At 36.7% G+C, this 7041-nt stretch overlaps 1 non-coding gene across 1 annotated transcript; it reads right to left on the bottom strand.

The window, feature by feature from the left end:
* Positions 1-1339: 1339 nt before the first annotated feature.
* Positions 1340-1446, bottom strand: LOC140851366 (small nucleolar RNA R71). Its single transcript, XR_012134118.1, has one exon. It is a non-coding gene; the product is annotated as a small nucleolar RNA R71 (small nucleolar RNA).
* Positions 1447-7041: the final 5595 nt, after the last annotated feature.

Here is a 7041-nt window from a genome sequence, read left to right as displayed (position 1 = left end):
AATTATTTTCAAATATTTGTTCTTCGTGCGTTATAACTCTCTTTCTTTTTCTTTAGGTTTCTATATTTAGTTGGTGATTGCTGGAAAACTCAGGTACGCTTCTAATTTCTCTTTTATTATTTTTAGTTAATTACTTTTGCTTTTAGACCTAATCATTTGAATTTACTTAATCACAAAAAAAAAAATATAAAACAAAACAAAAGACATTTCATAATCGTGAAGTAAAATATCAAAATAAAAAAAAAATTCTAAATTAAAATCTTTTACATTCTTGGTCATCTTGTTTATTTGTATTTGCATTTTCATAATTAATCTAAGGGCATCAACCCATTAACAAGATAAGGTGGGGATTTCATTACCCTTCCTTAGCCCAAAAACCATCTCCATCATATTGCATTACCTAGACTTTTAATCTTAAAATCAATTAGACGTCAACCTTAAGGAATTCGAGCTCAATAGGACAAGGAACCCTAAGAGTTCTACCAAGTTTGAGTTGTTTGATTAGTTGGTGTCTAGGCAAGTCCCTGAGGGTGGTTTGTTAAATTGGTTCAGTTGCTGGCCTGGCCAACTCGTTTGGTGTCTAGAAAGGCAACGATGAGTGAACCTCCCACCTCTTATACTTACCTGGCTAACTAGTTGATCAATCTCCACTTGGAAGGTTTGAAGGGTCATCTTGGAACAGTTAGGAGCTGTCTAGATTTAGGTTAACCCTAGGATAGATTGAGTTTAATTTATTGATTCACTTGTTTGAAAAAAAAAAAAATTAAAATTTAAATTAATTTGGTTACTTTTCTTTAGATTTAGGACTCCTTAGGATCTTCTCTTTAGAACTTTTTCTCTTTCTTTTTCCTTATACATAAAAATTTTATAAAAAAAAAAAAATTGTATAAACATCGAGAACCGTACACCTCGTGTGTGGAGAAGAGTGTCGGGTCGTCTAGTTAGAATTGAGTCAATTCCTGTTGTTCCAATGGCTGAACCAATCCAACCCATGACCCTTAAGGATTTGTGTTATCCAGTTGGCTCCATCCAACCATCTTGTATCAGGTTGCCACAACCCACAGCTAACAATTTTGAAATCAAACCTCAAATCATAAATATGCTTCCAAAATTCACAGGATTAGAGGATGCTTATATATTTATTAGAGAATTTGAGGAGGTATGTGCAACCATGAAACTGCAATTAACAGAGGATGAGGTCAAACTTAGATTAATCAACTTTGCCCTTAAGGACAATGCTAAGAAGTGGCTTTATAGTCTGCCAAACTATTCTGTCACTACCTGGGAGGGCTTTGTGAGAACATTTTTAAAAAAGTATTTCCCCCATCATAAAACAGCTAGGATTAGGAATGAAATAAATCAATTTTACCAACTAGCTGGTGAATCATTTTGGAAGTACTTTGATCGTTTCAAGAATCTTTTGACCCAATGCCCACACCATGGAATAGAAACTTGGAGACTATGCCAGATCATCTATGAGGGGTTAGATTCAAACTCAAGAACCATGCTAGAGTCCATGTACCAAGGCCAATTTATGGACAAAGAAACTACTGAAGCTTGGCAATTCTTAGAAGACCTAGCCGAGAAAAATTTACAGTGGGAAACAACTAGGGAACCTGATAAAGCTACACCTTCAAGAGGAGGAATGCATCAAATTCAACCAACCCTAGCATCAGAGGCCAAGATTGCAACCTTAACACGTAGATTGGAAGCCTTAGAATTACAGAGACCAGCCAATGTAAATCAAATATCTGCACCCATGTGTAAAGGGTGCAATGCACCAGATCATGTCTTAGAAGAATGTTCCTACTCGAATGAGTGTGCACAGGTGAATGCCACCTATCAAGGACCATTGAACAATCCTTATGCACCCACATATAACCCAGGTTGGAGGAATCATCCAAATTTCTCATGATCCCAGAATCCTAATGTAGGCAATCCAAATTTCAATCAGCAAAATCTAAGGTCCAACCCAGTGATGAACAACCCGCCAGGCTTTCATGATAATGACAAGAAAATTATCTCTTTAGAAAAAAGCCTAGAAGCCATGATGAAGACACATACCAGCTTTATGCAAACCACGGGTCAACTCATAAATAATAACACCCAAGCTATAGCCCGTCTGGAAATGCAAGTAAGTCAGCTGGCTTCGACCATTAGTGAACGAGAACATGGTAGGTTACCTAGCCAACCTGAGCCAAATCCTAGGAACCAAAATGGTCCACGACCCCAACAAGGAAACCAAGTTAATGGTGTAAATACCATTCATACCTTAAGATCAGAAAAACAAATAGACAATAAGGTAGTTGCACTTGATGATATAGATGACTCATCTGCCGAGTCACCTTCTAAAACTACTATCTTTCAACCTCAAGCACCAGAAACTGAAAATTCACCTAGTCCAGTACTTAAAAGTCCTAGAGCTCCTTTTCCAAACAGACTGAAATCCAATAAATCTGAACATTTAGACAAAATTTTAGAGGTATTTAAACAAGTCCAAGTTAATATTCCTCTTTTAGATATAATCCATCAGGTTCCAACTTATGCCAAATTTTTAAAAGATCTTTGCACTAGGAAAAAGACCACTAATGTACCAAAGAAAGCATTTTTGGCTGCAAGTGTCAGTTCATACCTATCTAGCCATGTGCCAATTAAATATAAGGACCCTGGAGCTCCAACAATTTCTTATATTATTGGAGAAACCAATATAAAAAAGACCTTGCTAGATCTAGGAGCTAGTGTGAATATCCTTTCATATTCGGTGTATGAACAACTAGGATTAGAAAAACTTCAACCTACTGGGATCACATTACAGTTAGCCGATAGATCTCTCAGGATCCCTAAGGGAATGGTCGAGAATGTTCTGATAAAGGTTGAAAATTTTATTTTTCCTGTAGATTTTATTGTTTTAGAGACTGAGCCAGTTGCGAATCCTAAAGGACATATACCTGTCATTTTAGGAAGACCATTCTTAGCTACGGCCAATGCTGAAATCAATTGTCGAAATGGTCTAATGAAGTTATCCTTTGGGAATATGACCATTGAGCTTAATGTTTTTAACTTAGAACAGGAATCCTCTTCTCATGCTGATGTCAATGTAGTCCAAGATGGTATTTATGAATCCATTGACATTAGTGATGATGAAGTCGACCTAGAGTCTAACCCCTGGTTAATCCATGAGTCTGAGGATGTCAATGAAATACTTAAAAAAAATCAGATTAATCAGGAATCGACACTTCCTACTGAACCAATCATTGAGATGGTGAACTCATCACCTAAACCATCGATAGAGGAAGCACCCATTTTAGAACTGAAGCCCCTCCCAGAACATCTCAAGTATGCATATCTAGGACCCAAAGAAACTTTGCCTGTAATTATTGCATCAGACCTAGATCCCAAGCAAGAGGAAGAGTTATTGTCAGTTCTAAAAGCAAATCAAGAGGCAATAGGTTGGACCATAGCAGATATCAAAGAATAAGCCCTTCTATAGTTCAACATAGAATATACTTAGAGAAAGAGGCTAAACCAACAAGAGAAGCCCAAAGAAGGCTTAATCCAGTTATGAAGGATGTAGTTAAAAAGGAGATTCTGAAACTCCTAGATAGTGGAATAATTTATCCTATTTCTGATAGCTCTTTGGTAAGCCCAGTTCAAGTAGTACCCAAGAAATCTGGGATAACAGTGGTCCAAAATGATGCAAACGAACTTATCCCAACTAGGACCCAAACGGGATGGAGGGTCTGTATAGACTATAGAAAGTTGAATGCTGCGACAAGGAAAGATCACTTTCCTTTGCCATTTATTGATCAAATGTTGGAAAGACTAGCCGGACAAGAGTTTTACTGTTTTCTTGATGGATACTCCGGTTACAACCAGATCCCCGTAGCCGCTGAAGATCAAGAAAAGACTACATTCACCTGTCCATTTGATACTTTTGCCTATAGACGAATGCCCTTTGGACTATGTAATGCACCGGCAACCTTCCAGAGATGCATGATCAGCATGTTTTCAGATATGATAGAACGATTTCTAGAAATTTTTATGGATGACTTTTCTGTTTTTGGCCTAACCTTCTCTGAGTGTCTGAATCACCTGCAATTAGTTCTAGAACGATGTAAGGAGAAGCACTTAGTTCTCAACTGAAAAAAATGTCAGTTTATGGTCAAACAGGGAATAGTTCTTGGCCATGTCATTTCTAAAAAGGGGATTGAAGTGGACAAGGCCAAAATAGATCTAATTGCAAGTCTTCCACCACCTAAATCTGTGAAAGAAATACGTTCATTTTTAGGTCATGCTGGATTCTATAGAAGGTTTATTGCCAACTTTAGCAAAATAGCACGTCCACTGACTAATCTTTTGGCAAAGGATACCAAATTTGAATTTACTCATGAGTGCTTGGAATCCTTTGAATTTCTAAAAAATGCACTTGTATCAGCTCCAATCATTCATCCTCCCGTCTGGTCTGAACCATTTGAATTAATGTGTGATGCGTCCGATCATGTTGTGGGCGCAATCTTAGGTCAACGAATAAATAAGCTGCCTAGAGTGATATATTATGCAAGTAAAATCTTAAATGATGCGCAGCTTAACTACACCACAACTGAGAAAGAGTTCCTTGCCGTTGTCTTTGCTTTAGAGAAATTTAGATCTTATTTGGTTGGGACCCACACCATTGTTTACACCGATCACTCAGCCATTAGACATCTCCTAGCAAAGAAGGATGCCAAGGCACGTTTAATCAGATGGATTTTGCTCCTTCAAAAATTTGACCTAGAAATTAGGGACAAAAAAGGCACTGAGAACGTTGTAGCAGATCATTTATCCCGAATTTCAGTTGCACCATCTAGTGAACCACCCATCAATGAATCTTTCCCAGATGAGCAACTCATGTCTGTGTCTACTGAACTTTGGTTTGCTGATATTATAAATTATTTAGCCATAGGCAAGATACCTTCTCATTGGACTAAGCAGGATAAATATAAATTCTTTGCCCAAGTGAAGTATTTCATTTGGGATGATCCTTATCTTTTTAAACAATGTCCTGATCAAATTATTAGAAGGTGTATCCCAGATAACGAAGTCATGAATATTTTATCTTTTTGTCATGATCAAGCATGTGGGGGTCACTTCGCGTCTAAGAAAACTGCTGCTAAGGTTCTCCAATATGATTTTTATTGGCCCAATTTGTTTAAGGATGCTCATGAATATTGTAAAAGTTGTGCTCAATGTCAGAAAATGGACCGAATCACCAAGCGACACATGATGCCACTCAACCCAATCTTGGTAGTTGAAGTTTTTGATGTTTGGGGGATCGATTTCATGGACCATTTCCAAATTCTTTTGGAAATGAATACATTCTAGTAGCAGTTGATTATGTTTCAAAATGGGTAGAAGCAATTGCATGTAGAACACCCGATAGCAAAATGGTCATTAAGTTTCTTAAAGAAAATATTCTATCCCGTTTCGGTATTCCTAGGGCAATCATTAGTGATCGGGGAACCCATTTTTGTAACCGACCTTTTGCAACATTGATGAAAAAGTATAATGTCACCCACAAATTGGCCACACCATATCATCCTCAAACTAGTGGGCAAGTTGAAGTGTCAAACCGACAAATCAAACAGATCCTGAAAAAAACTGTTAGTGCCAATAGAAAGGATTGGTCTTTGAAATTAATTGATGCACTTTGGGCATACCGAACCGCTTTCAAGACCAATCTAGGAATGTCTCCTTATAGGATTGTGTTTGGTAAACCATGTCACTTGCCTATTGAGATAGAACACAAAGCCATGTGGGCCATCAAACAACTAAATACAAATTTGAACGACGCTGGAAACCATAGGAAGCTTCAATTGAATGAATTAGAAGAACTTAGAAATGAAGCCTATGAAAATGCAAGGATATACAAGGAACGAACCAAAGCATTTCATGATCAATCAATTATAAGAAAAACTTTCAATATCGGATAAAAGGTGCTCTTATATAACTCTAGATTACATCTGTTTCTAGGAAAGCTTAGGTCTAGATGGACAGGACCATTTTTAGTAAAGGAAGTTTTTTCACACGGAGCTGTTGAGATTGAAAACCCAAGTAATGGTGTTATCTTTAAAGTTAATGGTCAACGATTAAAACCATTCTTGGAATTATCTGTCAAGACTGTTGAAGATGCCATGGTTCTTTATGAACCAACTTATTCTGATTAAGTTGCTTCGAGGTTTGGTCTGGCTGAAGACATAAAACTTAGCGCTTCTGGGAGGCAACCCAGCTTATTTAATTTCTAATACTTTCTTTGTTTTCAGTTTGCTTAGGACAAATAAATTAGATAAACTCCATTGGGGACAATGTCGGTCAAGTTGGGGGGAGAGCTTGAACAAAATCAGGTGTTATCATTTCCTTTTCCTTCCACTATGAGTTAATTCTTGCATTTAATATATTAATTTTTTTTAATAAAATCTTATTTTTATGTAAAAAAATGAAATAAATTAATCTAGAAAAGAAATAAGAGTAAGTTAGAAAGTATTTGCTAATGTAGTGAGTCACGGAGAAGATTAGCTGGTTAGACTCTTGGTGGCTTAGGTCATTTAAAGACTATTAGCACTTCCAATTGCACATGCACACTAACAAGGTAAAGTAGGTGTTAATTGTAAGGCCAATTAAGGATTTGAGTATTATTTAAATTAGATAATTTTTTCTACACCCCAATTGAAGAAATTTGAATTTAAGGAAAGAGCTACCTGCCTGAAATAAAATGCAAAACACAGAGTAAATGTGGATTGCCCTAAGCCTAGTAACCGGGTCTCTTCACCTAAGTCAAGTGTTGAGATTCGCATCAAACGGTGGTGGGAAGGCCAGGATGCTCAGCAAAAAAAAAAAAAAAAATAGTGTGAAAGCTACCTTAGTTCTTTGTTTAATCTGGGGTGTATAGAAAATTAATCAAACTAAGTTATGAAAAATGATACAATTGGCCTGTACAAGTTAATATTGAAATACTAAGTTAGTTATCACTTACACAAGTGCTATAAAACTTTAAGTGTACTCTAA

This window comes from Elaeis guineensis, chromosome 8 (assembly GCF_000442705.2).
Source record: "Elaeis guineensis isolate ETL-2024a chromosome 8, EG11, whole genome shotgun sequence".
In the NCBI taxonomy this organism is placed as follows: Eukaryota; Viridiplantae; Streptophyta; class Magnoliopsida; order Arecales; family Arecaceae; genus Elaeis; species Elaeis guineensis.
The sequence above is the reverse complement of the archived record's forward strand: the minus strand, read 5'-3'. Positions and strand labels throughout refer to the sequence as shown.